The sequence below is a fragment of the Gadus macrocephalus genome, chromosome 20 (assembly GCF_031168955.1).
Source record: "Gadus macrocephalus chromosome 20, ASM3116895v1".
Lineage (NCBI taxonomy): Eukaryota > Metazoa > Chordata > Actinopteri > Gadiformes > Gadidae > Gadus > Gadus macrocephalus.
The window spans coordinates 4,853,471-4,870,021 of record NC_082401.1 but is presented as its reverse complement, the minus strand read 5'-3'; the positions used below and the strand labels follow the sequence as shown (position 1 = coordinate 4,870,021).

Genomic DNA, 16,551 nt, shown 5'->3' with positions numbered 1-16,551 from the left:
TATCGTCGTGTAAAGTCCATTTGTTTACCATCTCCAAACTTTGTTCATCAACTAACATCCAGACGTTCGCACTCGTATCGATATTTTCTCTACCGCCAGTATGGAGTTGTTGGGTATGCTTGTTTTCATCACTTTGCTGGCTACAAAATAAAAGTGTCCCCGTCTTTTTCTGTTCAGTTTTCACCCCGGTACAGCCCGTGAAGTAGATGGAGCGCTCCCAGTTCGAAGGGCCAATGGGCTTTGTTTACTTTGTTACGCGGCTTTAGTATAGGGACACCGTATTGGCTATTGATATATCAATCACTTGGGCTTCTAGCCAATGAGTTTACCTTTCCAACGCTGCCAGGCGTGTCCAGGTGTGATACGTATGAGCCGAGATATAAAGCTGCGTCAACCCTGCGTCAAGCTAGCAATACAATCATTCTGTTTATGTACAGTGTCTCATCACATGACAATATCTCAATGTGGCCATATCAAATGAATGTGTGAAAAAATTATGTTTTGAATCACGGAGAAAGGTTTTATAGTCACCAAAATGCTTCAGTAATGTTTCCAGTGTCACAGAAGTGAGTAAATGCATTTGGCACAATTTGGCCGCCATTTGGAGACATTTTGGAGAGGTTTGTGCCGCCAGTGACAACACACCATAGAAACTCCATTAACTCCCAAAGGTTTAGGCCTAGAACTCCACAATTTCTTCCAGGTGTAGTTGGCATGATGTAGAAGGTATTTGGCATATTGCCATATGCCTTACATAAAGCACATCCTAGTTATTGTAGTTCAATTATGACCTATTATTTTCGAAGACAAAAAAATTGCTTTAGAGCCATGTTTGAACTGATGTCATTTAGGTTGTGTATATGATACATGCCAAATAAACATATCTACAGAAACTAGAGCTTGTCAGCTTTCAAATGAAGTATCATACATCCATCCATAGGACTTAGGGTTACTGTGTTATAAGCTTTTCCATTTGGGTATGTGCATAGGCGAAAAAAAACAAAATACTGCCGGGGCTTAACGGGTGAGAGAGAGACCGACCGATCGAGCATTTATTAATCATTTTAAACTAAATATTTATTATAAATCAATTATTGGCATATTGGCTCTTACATTACCCGGCCCCTAATTGGTTAGGCAGGTGGACTAAGCAATTACAAACTAAAACATCAAGAGCCAAAATAAAACAATGCCCAACTAAAACTGGTTTCTTGTGCTTCTTCCATTTTTTAAACGTTCTCTCTTGACGCTGCTTCTTCTAACAAACACAGTTTGTTAACAGGCCTTTCCAAGATACTGGTCTTGGTCTTTATCTTCACTCTTCGAGGTCCTTTTCGGTTCGATTGACTGTTCTCGAGAACTCCTTTCTTTCAGCTGGCGCAAGGTTTCCTTCAGCCGTAGAATCCAGGCCACCGACCTTTTCAGCTTATGCCAGTCCGAGTAGTAGTCGATCAATCTGTTAATTGGTTCCACGTTATCTTCAACTATGACTGTGTTGACTGAAACTTTGTTCTTGACCTCTGGGTCATCTTGAAGGCTTTCCTTCCTTTGCACAGGTTGTTTGGGCCAATCATGTTCGCCTTGCAGCAGGAATTTCGGTCCTTTAATCCATGTTCCTTCTTGCATCAATGTTTTGGCTTTCAGGCCCCTGCTAGCTTGATCTGCAGGGTTTTCTGCTGTGCCGACGTAGTTCCACTGAGACGGCTTGGTGGCTTCGCGAATCAGTGTAACTCTGTTTGCAACGAAAGTTTTGAATCGAGCTGTTTCACTGTCGATATACCTGAGTACGGTAGTGCTGTCTGTCCAAAAGGTAGACGGTTGGAGTGGAAGTTGAAGCTCTTGCCGTAACATCTTCACCGCCACGACTGCCGCTGTCAGTTCAAGCCGGGGTATTGTGACCTGCTTGAGCGGAGCCACTCTTGATTTCCCCATCAAAAACGAGCAATGTTTCCCACCTTGCTTGTTCTCTAGCAGCAGATAAGACACAGTGCCGTATGCGTACTCTGAGGCATCCGAGAAATGATGTAACTGTGCCACGGCAGTGGATCCGAAATCTGGAGGTTTTAAACATCTGCTCACGTGGAAGTCAGTAAGGTGAGTAACATCTTCTTTCCATTTTTGCCAATCTTCAGCATGTTTTTTGCTAATGCTTTCATCCCAACCGTGCTGCTCCTTACAAAGCTCTTTTAGCAGAAGTTTTGCTGGCAGGACGACTGGCGCCAAGAAACCGAGGGGGTCGTAGACAGAGTTGACGACGGATAAAATGCCTCTCCTCGTCATCGGCTTGTCTTGCAGCTTCATGCTGTAAGTGAAAGCATCCATGTCTGTATCCCACTGTATGCCGAGAGTCCTCTCGACTGGTAGTGCGTCATGGCTTAGATCCAAGTCTTTTGCTTCACTAGCTCTGTGTACTTCTGGGATGGACATTAACACCTTCCGGCTGTTGCTCATCCACTTCGTTAGATTAAAACCTCCACTGGCACACAAGGTGCGGAGATCACTTGCCAATGTCGCGGCGTCTTCTTCTGTAGCTACGCTCTTTAAACAATCATCCACGTAAAAGTTCTGCAGAATTGTTTGAACGGCTTCTGGGGTGGCAGTGGCTCTGTGGTCCTCAGCGGTTCTCCGAAGTGCGTACGAAGCAACGCTTGGCGATGAGGTGGCCCCAAATAGGTGCACTGCCATCCGGTATTCCTCCATGGGCCCATTCAAGTTACCATTGGGCCACCACAGAAAGCGGAGGAGATCTGCGTCTTCTTCTGGCACCTGAACTTGATAAAACATCGACTCGATATCTGCCATCATGGCTATTGGCTCTTCACAAAATCTTAAGAGGACACCAACCAACGTGTTGGTCAGATCGGGTCCCTGTAGTAGTTCACCATTCAAAGACCGGCCCTGAAACGAGGCTGTGCAGTCGAAGACCACTCGTAGTTTTCTTTTCTTAGGGTGATACACCCCGTGGTGCGGTATGTAGAACACCCTGTTGTCGTCCCGTTTCAGCTGGTGTGCCGGAACTTGGAAAGCGAAGCCTTTGCTTATGATGTTGTCCATGAAGGCTTTGTACTCTTCACAGAACTCAGGATTCTTCTTGAGCTTTCTGTGCAAACTGGCTATGCGCTGCTCCGCCACACAGCGGTTATTAGGCATTTGGAGCTTCTCGTTCCTAAGCGGCAATCCAATGCTGTAATGTCCGTTCTCCAGTTTTGCTGTTTTGTGCACAGACTGCATGAAGTGTTTATCTTCTTGCGACAACTCTTCCTTGTCGTCGTAGTTGCGCTCTTGGAAATCAGTATTATACTGTTGGACAAGTAACTTCTCAACTTCAATCAATGAGATCCTGTTCACTGAACATTGAGGCGGTTTGTTCTCTGTGTCCTCCAGTTCCTTTCTCATGGGCCCATTCACTACCCATCCAATGGCAGTCTTAACGGCGTATGGTCCTCCATGTTGACTGTTAATAATGCGCCATGGCTCCATAGCCTTCGGAAAGTTTGCTCCAATAAGTAGGCCTACATCTGCTACCAATCCTGGCAAACGCACTTCACTGAGATATGGCCACTGTTGAATATCGGATTGGCTGGGTATGTTTTCAGCGTGAACTGGTATGTTGCTGTGAGTGTACACCTTAGGAAGATCGATATGCTCGGTATCTTCCAGTCCGCACACTTCCAGGTCTGATATCACGTAGCTACTTATGAGCTTTTGTTCTCCAGGTTCGTCTTGACCCATGGTGCTGAGAAGTATCTGTGTTGGTTTACCTTTAACGTTCAGTTTCTTTTGCAGGTCTCTCGTGCAGAACGTTGCTGTACTTCCCGGGTCCATGAAGGCGTAAGTCTTCACATACTTGTCGCTCTTTTTTGATTTAATCATCACCGGTACAATCGACAGCACACATTCAGCTTTTCCGGCCCCAGTTAGACTACAGGACTCTTGCGTGACAGAAACTTGAGCACATGAAACTTCATTTCCGTGAGCACTGCCTTTCCTCTCAGGTAAGACAGAACCTTCTATTTTCACTATGTGTAAAATGTCTGGATGCCTTAACGCACATTCTTTGCATTCGATCCTTCTTTTGCAGAACTTGCTGAGATGGCCGGGAGTTAAGCAGCCAAAACACAAGCCATTTGACTTCAGGAACTCCACACGTTCTTTGTGAGGCTGATCTTTAATTTTGTTGCATGAAGCTAGAGTGTGAGACTCCTGGCAGTACAAACACGGCTTCTCAAATGCAATCCTGGTCTTGCCTGGATTAGCTGGCATCACATATGTTCCATGAGGCCTTTTATCTTCTGTGAAAACGTTGGTAGCGAAGCTGCTTCCACGGACTTCTCTCCTAAAAGGGTGTCTTTCCTTTTGTTCAACCTTCACAACCGTGGTTGGTCGGCTGTCTGGTAAATTACCGAAGAGGGGATCCATCATTATTTTAGCTTGGCGGTCTATGTATTTCACCAAATCAACAAACTTTGCTCTTCTGCCTCCTCGCTCTTTGACGTTGTAAGCTTCAGCACGCCAACGTTCTTTCATTTTGAAGGGTAGTTTGGATACCACTGTCCGTAAGTTGGTAGGGTTGTCCATCTCTTCCAGATAGTCTATGTCTTCCATAGTGTTGCGACACCCAACCAAGAACATAGCATAAGCCTTTAATGCTTTTCCGTCATCCGACTTGATCTGTGGCCATTTTAGTGCTTTATCAATGTAAGCGCTGGCGATCTGTAGCTCGTCCCCATAGTGCTCTTGAAGCAGTTTCTTTGCTTTAGAGTAGCCTTTGCTAGCTGACATGTGGGCGCAGCTGCGAACTAACTCCTGGGGTTCCTCAGCTGTAAATTGTTCCAAAAAATACAATTTATCCTTTTCGTTGTCTGTCTTTTGTTCAATTGAGTGCTCGAATGTTCTGATGAATGATTTGTACTGCAGTGCGTCACCCTTGAAGACAGGGATGTCTTTCGTTGGTAGCTGGGATTGCCTTTGTTGTTTTACCAGTAGCTCAGTGATAGCGTTCTGATTTTGCAGGACTTTTAGCATCTCGTCATCTCTGTTGGCTTGAGCGTTACCGTGATGGTGTTGAGAGACCTTATGTACTTGGGATTGCAGCACTTGTGGTTGAACATGAAAACCTGGATTTACTGGCTGAGGAAGCGAAACACCGGATTCTTCTTGCTCCACGTTCCCTCCTTGTAGTAGTTGTACTAGCGAATGGCTACTGTAACCACGGCTACCGGAACCATCTTCGGATCTTTCGTATTCTTTAAACACTTTTAATTTTGCACTGCTTTCTGCTAATGCAGTTTCCAACTCAAGTTCTTCTTTTGCCCCTTTAAGTTTCGCTATTTCAAACTCAAGCTGCTGCTTTTTCTTCTGAGCTGCAGCGCGTTCAAGCAAAGCTGCATGTTCAGCCTCTTGTTTAACACGTGTCGACGAAGCTCGTGATGTGGTAGTTTTGCGACTTACGTGAGATCCGTTCTGATGGTCGTGTCCAGCATGACTGGCACCATACTGCGATATACTGTCACTTGATTTAACAGCATCTTGCGGGTTAACGTCTGCATCATCCTTTTGCAACAAGCTTTCGTGCACAATTTCGATCCAAGTTTTAGTTGCTTTCATAAATTCTTTGATTGATGCCATTTTGGATTCAAACCATTGTTCCTGATCAAATGTTTTTTCATCTTCAGGCAAAAGGCTTGCAACTTCTTTGTTGAGGCAATACAACTCATTTAAAGAAAGTGGGAAATCATTTTCCATGACATCTTTAACCTTATGTACATTTTGAGTATCGCTCATCATTTTCTCCAATTCATTTATTTTACTTGTGAGAGCTCCTAATTTTCTTCTCCTCAATGCTATATTTTTTTGTAATTTCTCCTCTAAGGCTTTCTCTGTCAACCTACGTGTCCGTCCTGGATCCATTGTATCCTCAAAATATCTAAGCCCCTTTTCCTTTTCATCGGTCATCTTAATAATGCAGAGTTAGGCTTTAGTTGCATGCAAATGGTTTAAAAGCACTTATCCTTCAAGTCACTTTTTCTTCATAAGAACAATGGCAATACAACTTCTTAAATGAAGCCCAAATAATCAACATTGACTGTCTGGCTTAAAATACGAGCTGACACGGAGAATCAACAACTTTGCATTTCCTTTTCTTTTCTTTTTTATGTTGTCCACCTTTAATTTCGGCACGGGCTTCGACTATCTTGCATCGGTGTGACGTCCTCTTGTGGGAATGCACGAGGATAATATCAACAAATCACGTTACCTTTCTTTGGAGAATACTTCTAAGGATTAACCGTTTCTTGTATAAGCTTCTTCAGGTGAGCTCTCTTGGCTTTTCTCCCGTAGGCCTACTCCCGATCTCCCGAGTGGACAGCTGCGCTCTCCCCACGGCCGAGCACGGGCACGAGCTTATTGATCCGTTAAGCCAAGTTTTTTGACAAAATATAGTGGCACTTCGTCTCACTCCTACTCGTCCTTTGTACCACTTGTTGGAGTCAGCTGACAGCGTTTGCAACGCGGGCGAAAAGACTAGACAATGTTCCTTCGTTTTTAAATGTTTACTTAAAAGTCTTCAAACAAAATACACGTCTTCAACAACTATATAATCTACGGTCTTACGCACGGTCAAAAAACTGTTTAGCTTCAATCAATGTTAGACTCCAAACTGAATTACGTTACCATCGTTACCGTTAAACATAGAGAATAACATATTTACCATTTATACCTCACTAAATTATTAACAGTCTTACACATTACGAATTAACATAAAATTACTATTAGCATTTATTAATCATTTTAAACTAAATATTTATTATAAATCAATTATTGGCATATTGGCTCTTACAGTGATCAATATGTAAATAATTAAAATTGTTATATTTGCTTTATTGAATTATCTGAATTGTTTCATTACACAAAATACATGTTTCCCAATCTGTTTATCTGTAAGCAATTGGGAGGAAAAACAGCCTGATAACGGTAATGAAATAGCCGTATACGGGGAAGAAGACTGCCCAGAACAAAAGGCCCACGTGGAATGACATCTCCTGTGATACCAACCTGCGATGGATCTGTGAAGCATCAGCAGAAGACGCTCAGGTCTCAATGGCTCAATGGCTCAATAATCAGTGTTCATAGGTTGTCGTTGTTGGCTTGCATGAGTGTATTTTAATATCAGCACGCTGAAAAACTGATGTTTTTTGATGGTGCAGCAGTCATCGCTACAGTACTTGTCGTCCCCTTGTCCTAGTGCCTGTTGAGTTTTGTGAGGGAAAATTACTTCTTTTTTTTTTCTGAATAGTTTTGAGGTGTGTTAAGTTGAGTTGCACTTTTGAGTTGAATTGGGATTAGTTTAACCATTTTAATTGTACATCAATGAAGGTATTGAATGATGTTTAAGCATTGTTTCCATGTCATTGAGTAAGCTAAATGTAAATTAAAAGAGATATTCTGGCAAATAATTTTGCTGAATTGTAAATGTTCAATAAACCATTTATTTCAGGAAAACAATGAACATTTTAAGAATGTGGTTTGAAAGATAGATAGTAAATTACATTTGTAATAACTCATATCATCAGGAATAAAAACTTGATCGTGAGACTGCAGATGGTTGTAAAAAAACAACAGCTGAGAGAATAAGTATTCAGCTTGTGTCAAGATTTATTGACCATGATTTACGACGTAGCTGTCAAGATGATGGATGGGACCTTTGACCTGATTTACGGTTGGCCCTTTGACCTGATTTATGGGTTGACCTTTGACCTAATGACCTGTATTTTATGGTCTATGAAAAAACAATCTTTATTAAAAGAATGGCATAGGAACCTGTTTTTTTTTTTATAATTATTACGTACAAATCATAATGACATGAATGATGGGAAACAGGTGAGGTTATAAATGGGTCGTAAATGTTTAAAGATAAAAGAGACAGCTGAAAACAGGGTTTCCAACAGCACTTTACACCTTAGGCGGTCGCCTAAGCAACACACATTAATTAAAATAAATCCAATTCTGTGCAAAAATCTCTGTCTGTTGTATGTGTGTCAAGCTATAGCCTAGGCCTGCCCAGAGCCATAGAGAGAAGAGTTGAGACACTTTGATCTCACCGGCGGGGTGGTCACGTGGTTCAAGTAAGCCTGTATAGTTCGAAAACATGGGACTGATGGTGTAGGTACCACATCGGCTCGGCTTCCAGATCGGCTCGGGGTTCGTCGTCTGCTGATTACGTCACACAATACGCTATCAACAGCAACCCCACTCGGACAAACTAAATTGCATTCTTTCACGATAGATAAGACAGACACCATTTCGCAAATTTTCAGTTACCTCAGTGTGTGTATTTGTCTTATTTACTTAGACTGTTGTGCCGCTTTTCCACCGCACATGTAGCTCGACTCGACACGACTCGACACGACACGACTCGACACGGTAGCAGCACGGGTCCTTTTCCACCGCAAATATTACCTCCTGGACGTGGGCGGGGTCGGCTGCGCGAAAGGGCCGTGACGTATTTTTGTACGCGACGCAAACACCTACGTAACCCACACATGGACAGAACCCACATAACAACAATGGAGGACATCGATGCGATGATATTCGTGTTCGTATTATTAGCTGGCATGTTGAAGAAGTGGAATATGTTGGCTGCGGCGCGGCTATGGCTGTTGACAGCATGGTTGCCATGTCGCTCTCGTGACTTCGTCACACTCTCTGGCCAATCAGTGGCCGGCCGTCTACCGACGTCACCTTTTTTTTTTACCGCGAGGCGGTACTAGAAAAAGCAGCCACTTCAGGTACCAGATACCATGTTTTCGCGGTGGAAACGCAAAAAACGCGAGCTGAGTCAAGTCGAGTCGTGTCGAGCTGGTACCATGCAGTGGAAAAGCGGCAATAGACTATTTATAGATATACTATAATATATAATGTATAATATAATATATATATATATACTTTTAAGCTATTTTTCACTCATCTGTGTGTGTGTATTTGTGCATATATACACATATCCAACAGAAAAATCACAATGCTTCTCATGTTTTTTGTAAATTTTTTGCCTAACATAAATAGGAGTCCACACACGCGTAGTCAAAATGACAAGCAGTTTATTGCTGCTTAGCACACAAACAATACACCAAACTGAAAATGAAGCTTCTCTTCAGAGTGAACCAAGGCCAAAATAATTAAACAAAACAAACTAGATTTTAAAGGGAAGCTACCTAAACCCTATGTCAAAGTAAATAAAAAAAAAGACCATCACTAAAACTAACATCCTAAACTAACAAAAAACATGAGAAAACTAGTCAAAAGAAAAGGCAGCTCACTCCTACTGCTTCCAGGTACTAACAGTGACTATATACAAATGTGGAAAAAAGGTGACAATTTAAAGTGACTATAACAAAAGTGACTAGTGAAACAAACTAAGGTAATACTTAACATGCATATTCAATCGAAACTAACAAAGTACAGGTCAACCTTGGATGCAGAAACAACAACAGAAACATTGACAAAAACATCTTAAGGACATATAACTATATATATATTAACAACAATAACAGTGTCATGAGATTTTGCAAAGTATTCTCAAAAGTACATTTGAAAGTCCAACATGTGAGTTATGTCCTCTGGGCACAAACGGGTGTCTGCTCCTCTCGACGTGCAGGGGCTGGAGGACAGGCAAGAGGGACATCTGCAACAAGCAAAGATGTGCAGATATAGTGTCAAGAAGTTACGTTTGTAACTGACATTTCCATGGTAGTTGCTTCATTCACAATTGAAAATGGCATAGGTTTTAAAGATTTGCAAAAACGCTAAAAAAAAAAATCAGTGTTCAATTTTAAAAAAAAAACAGTAAAATAAAACAAATGAATGAAAATATTGTCATTACAGGGCACAGAGTGGAGATCACTGAGGGAATTTTTTTTTTTATTGTAAGGTTTGAATACTTTGGACTGCACTGTATCTTAAGGGTCCTTAAATAAGCTACATCACTCAATTAGTTTCAAGGGTATTTTTGTAGACCTACATACATTTCAGTGACATAATTTAGTTTAGGATTTGTGTTTGTGTTAAACTTATGTTTACCTATTGCAATTGGCTGCAGAAGTGATTGCCGTATCCCGGATCTTCGGCTTCAGAATAGATTGCTTCTAGTACTCCCCTTTTTTCCTGTCCCAAAATATCCTGTAAAACAAAAAGGAAAGAAAAAAAACATACTGACAAGTGACCTCTACAGATGTGATCAATGCATAGTTATGACATCAATACTGTGTGTAATCACACAGATACCAACACTATCAAGAACTGTATAAGATGTATACCTGGTGTGCAGTTTTTATATATTCGTCCACATCCAAGGCAGGTGTCAATGGTGTAAATGGTGCAGAAAGCTTTTTTGTACATTGCAGAAAACCTACTCCAGGTAGCAACACCTGTGTAACAAAATTGTGAGTCAAAAGAGCACATTTCCATAGAGATAATGAAAACACCATAGTACTTAAGTATTGTATACCACTGCTATTAAATAACTTACTGTCAAGCCACTGAAAATGTGCCCGTCTTCTCAAATAATTGGTGGACACAATGTCTCTGAATGTGGTACACACCAGAGCCAATGTCAGGTAGACATTATCTCCTTCCTGGAGCACCACCTCTTTGAGGATTTCATCAAGCACAGATGTTGGCATCTGTATAATATAGGTCAGGAAAAATCAAGCTTATTAACACATTCCCCTGATAAAAAAAAAAAGAAAGATTACCTCCAATATGAAGCACCTGTCGGCCTTTTCAAACTGAACCTTTGAGGGAAAATTATTTATGCATCAATATAGACATGTAAGAATAAGAAACCTGAATTGCATTAATGAGTCTATAACAAAAAGGAGCATGACACTGTCCTCTGCCATCAACATCATGCTCACCTCATGATCCCTTTTTCTGGTCTTCGGGATCCTGTAGATCGGCTGCAGTGATCCTTAGAGCAATGCTGTGGCCTCATTTGTCCAGTATGCAAACCTCTGTCGGTGGCTTTCGAGTGACAGTGACAGAAAAAAAAGGTTAACTAATGTATAATTAATGTTGTGTAGGAAGTTACATTTAAAGTTGTCTTACCCATCAATCTGGAACCGTTCCATCAAATTAATGCACCATCATGTCCTGATGTGTGCCATGTCTCGCTAAAATAAATGATAGAATATTGAAGTTGAGGAATGGTCATTTTCAGTTAGAAATCAGTACTTCACAATTTGTCTATTTGTTCATGTATTTGTCTCTACATAATACTGACCTCAGCACCAAAATGGAGCATCTGTGCTCCATTTTGGTGTACTGAGGTCAGTACATCCACATAATGCAGCCATTTGAGTGCATTCTGTGAAAGGCAAAGATCTGTTAATTTGATAGTTTCAAATAATACAAAAACACACGGATACTATAAAGCAAATTTTTTTTTTCATTTGACAAACCTGGCCAATGAGCTGTGTTACTGCATTATTGGAATACTATGAATTCTGTAGAATTCCAGTACTGAACAAGCCACAGAACAGGGCTGATTGTTCTTATGTTACGAAACCTAAATATGTTATGGTAACAACTGTCGCCAAAGCCATCTGGTCTAAGCGAGTCCAGCAAAAGTAGCTCTTTCGTTGCTGGCTTCAGGACCTGTCACATTTCCAAAACAGCAAAAACTGGGCAGGCACAATATATTATCTTCACAGGCCTACATTGCAAACATAATTTCCAAATAAATGTCACTGTGCAAGTAAGGCCTATTGAAGATCGCAACTGAAATGGCATACGGCCTCTCGCCAGGGTGGTGGTGGGAATTTGTGACAACTGGGCTTAGCGGGAGGCGAAGTGAACGCGGCAACAGGAAAACAATTTTTTTTCATGAAATAGGCTATGCTTTTGGGAAATTGTATAGGCTATATAGAGAACGAAAAAAAACACGTTATTAACCGGTTTTGGGGATTTCAGAATAACGTTTCTGTTCGGAACAGTTGAAGACCATTTGGTTTTCGTTTCCGTTCCTCGTAAAATTCTGTTCGTTTTCGGTTTTCGTTTGGAGCCCAGATGCAGACCTAAAAAAAGTTTTTTAAAAAAATAAAAATAAATTAGGAAAATTGTTGCCTGCAAATCAGGTTCGCGTGTGTAATATATATGACCAGCGAATAAACGCAGAGAATGCTACGGCAACAGGATTACACCCGCTCTGTCTGCACCTGCCATTGCCTCAATCAAGCTCACGTTGCATTTTATGCTTGCGGACCACGGAGAAACTCACTTTAGCTAGGCTACAACAGCTCCAAGATGTCTCTTTCCAAGCCAAAAAACGTAAGGTTGATGTTGAAAATCGCCTATTCAAAAGCGAATGGACTGAAAAATATTTATTTACTTTGCCATCCGCCACAAGTAGTAAACCGATGTGTTTAGTGTGCAACAAAGCCATTTCCATGATGAAGGAATACAACGTGAAGAGGCACTACAACTCAAATCACGGCTCGTTTGCTGCCAGTTTTCTCATATGAATGCCATCAAAACAAGGGTACGTTGCTCCATGACCATTGAGAAGCTGCATGAGTGTCTCAGGATTGGCCTTACAACGTATGAACCAAACTATGCTGAAATAACAAAATCAAGGCAATGCAATTTCTAATATATATAGGCTCAATATAACAGGCTCAAAATGTCTCATATGCACAGTAGTTCTAGATTGTGATGATTCCAACAACATTTTTGAATCATAAAAATGTGTCCAAAATATGTAAGAACAACAATTGTTATTATAAATGTGTCAAAAAATGCAAGAACAAAAAAAGTTATTCCAATGTGTCAAAAAATATGTAAGAACAAAAATTGTTATTACAAATGTGTCAGAAATATGTAAGAACAAAAATTGATATTAAAAATATGTGTCCAAAATATGTAAGGTCAAAAATTGTTATAATGATGCATTTAGAAGTGAAAAAGAAAGGAATGCGTCTTACAAGTTTAATCCATTTAGCAGTACTATATATATGAAGTTAACACTACTTTAAGTACGATTTATTTGTAGCGATTAATTGACATTATAAGTTTTGTATGTGTGGCCCATGAACCACCAGCGGTTTTCCTTTTTGGCCCACTTGTTAAGGAGGTTGAATAGCCATGCTGAAGGGGCAGCTGAAAGGAGTGTGTTTTTTCGGCCAGGCATTCGAGAGGGCCTAGTGCACGGCTTGTGTCCAAAGTATTTTAGGCCTAAAAGTAGCACCTAAGTCTAGGAGAGCTTAAAAGTCCTCAAGAGGACTTTAACTCAGTAAGACCTATTCACAAAGAATCGTAAATGCCTGCGAGACGAAATGTTAGGGTATTAAACTTGTTGTGGAGTTAATCGCAATGCAATAACATCCCCGACTAACAGGAATAATCCGATTAGTCCCGAAATAAAATGTTATAAAAATTATAAATTATAAAAAAATATATATAACTTATAAAAAATAAAAATAATTGCGCCATCAAAAGACGAGGACGTGTTCGTCAATAGGAAGAAAGTGCATTCCATCAACACGCAGGTTGTTTTTGATGCAAATTTTAACATAGCCTACTGGATGTTGTTGCAAAGTGGCCTGGATCTTCAGCTACCCAAGAAGATCATTCCACAGCCAGACGATGATGATGATGATGATGATGGCGATCAACATTACAAGGAATTTGGCCGTGTGGAACTGAGTGGACAGGCATTTAGGGATCACTTTGAAAACACATTTTAGGTAAACACCTTGGCACAAATCAGTCAACACTTGGGTAGTTCGTAACATTTATTTTATTTTAGATTTTACGTATTTTTATTGTTTGCTTTCTCTCTCTCTTGAACGTGCAGGCTACAACGTCATTATCGTGGTCTGCACAAAATTGTCATCATGCGTGTATTCTGCTAACTGCACTATAACTACTTCAGAATTCATCATGATGATGATGATTCAGACCTTGGTGTTTATTCATGTATTTATTCAAACTCACATCGTACAGCAAGGACCAGGAGTCCAGCCAGAAGACCAGCACACAGAAGCCCCAGACCAAGTACCGCAGGTCCCCAGCGGCTCCTCCGTGTTCCCTTGGCTCTGGGTCCCAGGTGCCCTGGGGCCCAAAACAAACAGAGAGTGGAAGACGTCACACCTTTCCGCTCATGTTTCACGCTAATAAACACATAAAACATATCACAATAGAGGAAACATCTCATTCAATCGTCTGTTAATGCTGTGGATGTTGTCATCGTCATGAACTGTACTACTACGACTCACTACAATGGGTGCCCGGTCATTCAGCTGTTCAGCACCCAGGCTCTGGAACTCCCTCCCCCCACACATAAAACAGTCAGACACCATTACTACCTTCAAGTCACAACTCAAAACTCACCTGTTCAAACTCGCACACAACGTCTAACTGATCACTGTTTTGATTGTTTTGTTTTGTCTTGTTTTTGTTTTATTAATTTTTTATTTATTATGTTTATTTATTTATTTTTTCCACAATGTCTTTTTTTTTTTAAACGATTTATGATGACTATATGCTCTGTAAGGTGACCTTGGGTGTCTTGAAAGGCGCCTCTAAATTAAATGTATTATTATTATTTACTTTTACCTGGCTGGTTTGGTGAAGCTGCTGATGGTTTAAGAGGGTCAACGTTGATGTAGATGTCCTCCATTGTCCAACTATCGTCAATGGGTCCCTGGCCCCTGGTTCAGCTGGAAACAGAGAGCTGTCTGTGGAGTGGTGTGGCGGCGAGATCAATGCATCTTCTTTCAAAGTTGGTTTAGGAGGAAGTGGTTTGGGGTTGGGGTGGGATTATTCATACAAACTTCTGCATTCTCACATTTACTCAGAGTAAGAATAAAAACTCATGTTGGTGTGATGATTATCTTATGATGATGCATGATGATGCATATCATGTATCATATCATCATAATTTAGTAGGCCTACTGTTTGTTCTTTCTGAATTAATAAAACTTGGAATAAATTAGTAGTAGCCCTTCAGTATTGGAGGGCCCTGTAGTGTTGGGGTTGACCGGAGTGGAGGGCCCTGTAGTGTTGAGGTGGACAGTAGTGGAGGGCCCTGTAGTGTTGAGGTGGACAGTAGTGGAGGGCCCTGTAGTGTTGGGGTGGACCAGAGGGGAGGGCCCTGTAGTGTTGGGGTGGACCGGTGTGGAGGGCCCTGTAGTGTTGAGGTGGACAGTAGTGGAGGGCCCTGTAGTGTTGGGGTGGACTGGAGGGGAGGGCCCTGTAGTGTTGGGGTGGACTGGAGGGGAGGGCCCTGTAGTGTTGGGGTGGACTGGATGGGAGGGCCCTGTAGTGTTGGGGTGGACTGGAGGGGAGGGCCCTGTAGTGTTGGGGTGGACAGTAGTGGAGGGCCCTGTAGTGTTGGGGTGGACTGGAGGGGAGGGCCCTGTAGTGTTGGGGTGGACCGGTGTGGAGGGCCCTGTAGTGTTGGGGTGGACTGGAGTGGAGGGCCCTGTAGTGTTGGGGTGGACTGGAGGGGAGGGCAGAGACCTGGTCTCCAGGGGCGTGTCCAGGCTGAACAGGCTCCTCAACAGCCGCCCCTCAGCCACACCCTCCAGCCGCATCAGCTGGAGCACCAGCAGGGACGCCAGCAGCCTCAGGATGTCTGCACGTGCCCGCACGGCTACACACGTGCACACACACACATATGCACTCACAAACATACACACGCACACATGCCTACACACACTCCTGCTAAACTGGGTCCAGAAAGAAATGCTACCCCTTTCTGCTCGCGTTTCACACAAATAAACATGTATAAAATATCACACGAGGGGAAAAATTATAGGCTATTGTCATTGTTAATTTTATGGATGCTGTCGTCGTCATGAACTGTACTACTTTTACCTGGCTGGTTTGGTGAAGCTGCTGATGGTTTAAGAGGGTCAACGTTGACGTAGATGTCCATCATTGTCCGACTATCTTAAATTGGCCCCTGGTTCAGCCGGAGACAGAGAGCAAGAGTCTGTGGTGTGGTGTGATGGCGCTGTTGGCGAGGTCAATGTATCCTCTTCCTAAGTTGGTTTAGGAGGAAGTGGTTTCGGGTAGGGTTGCGATTATTCACACATACTTCTGCATTCTCACATTTTCTCAGTCTTCTTTTCTGTTTATCCATTTATAAATAAAATAATAAAAACTCATGTTGGTTTCATGATTATCATATGATGATACATGATGATGCATATCATCATAATTTAGTAGGCCTACTGCGTGTTTTTTCTGAATGAATAAAAATGTTAATTAAGTTTAAGTTTGTTAACTAAACTTTGGAAAGCCCCTGGACCCTGGTTCAACCCGAGAGCTGCTGGGGCTTCATGATGGTTTGTTCTCTTTTCAGTACAATCAACTTTAGATTCAATTCCTCTTTTCTTAATGTTGGGTGGAGAGGAGTGGAGGGCCCTGTAGTGTCGGGGTGGAGAGGAGTGGAGGGCCCTGTAGTGTCGGGGTGGACAGGAGTGGAGGGCCCTGTAGTGTCTCGGTACTCGGTGAGGACAGAGGCCTGGCCTGAATCCGAATACTCATACTTGA

General features: G+C 41.9%; 3 long non-coding RNA genes across 3 annotated transcripts; all 3 read right to left on the bottom strand.

Annotated features, from left to right (window-relative positions):
- Positions 1–9,078: 9,078 nt before the first annotated feature.
- LOC132449186 (uncharacterized) lies at positions 9,079–10,168 on the bottom strand. Its single transcript, XR_009523532.1, has 2 exons — positions 10,075–10,168; positions 9,079–9,679 (listed from the first exon to the last, which is right to left on the bottom strand). It is a non-coding gene; the product is annotated as an uncharacterized LOC132449186 (long non-coding RNA).
- Positions 10,169–10,296: 128 nt separating this feature from the next.
- On the bottom strand, positions 10,297–13,142 carry LOC132449185 (uncharacterized). Its single transcript, XR_009523531.1, has 4 exons — positions 10,911–13,142; positions 10,749–10,787; positions 10,523–10,676; positions 10,297–10,421 (listed from the first exon to the last, which is right to left on the bottom strand). It is a non-coding gene; the product is annotated as an uncharacterized LOC132449185 (long non-coding RNA).
- An 808-nt stretch (positions 13,143–13,950) lies between these two features.
- LOC132448823 (uncharacterized) lies at positions 13,951–16,148 on the bottom strand. Its single transcript, XR_009523433.1, has 3 exons — positions 15,871–16,148; positions 14,608–15,722; positions 13,951–14,103 (listed from the first exon to the last, which is right to left on the bottom strand). It is a non-coding gene; the product is annotated as an uncharacterized LOC132448823 (long non-coding RNA).
- Between the last annotated feature and the right edge of the window lie 403 nt (positions 16,149–16,551).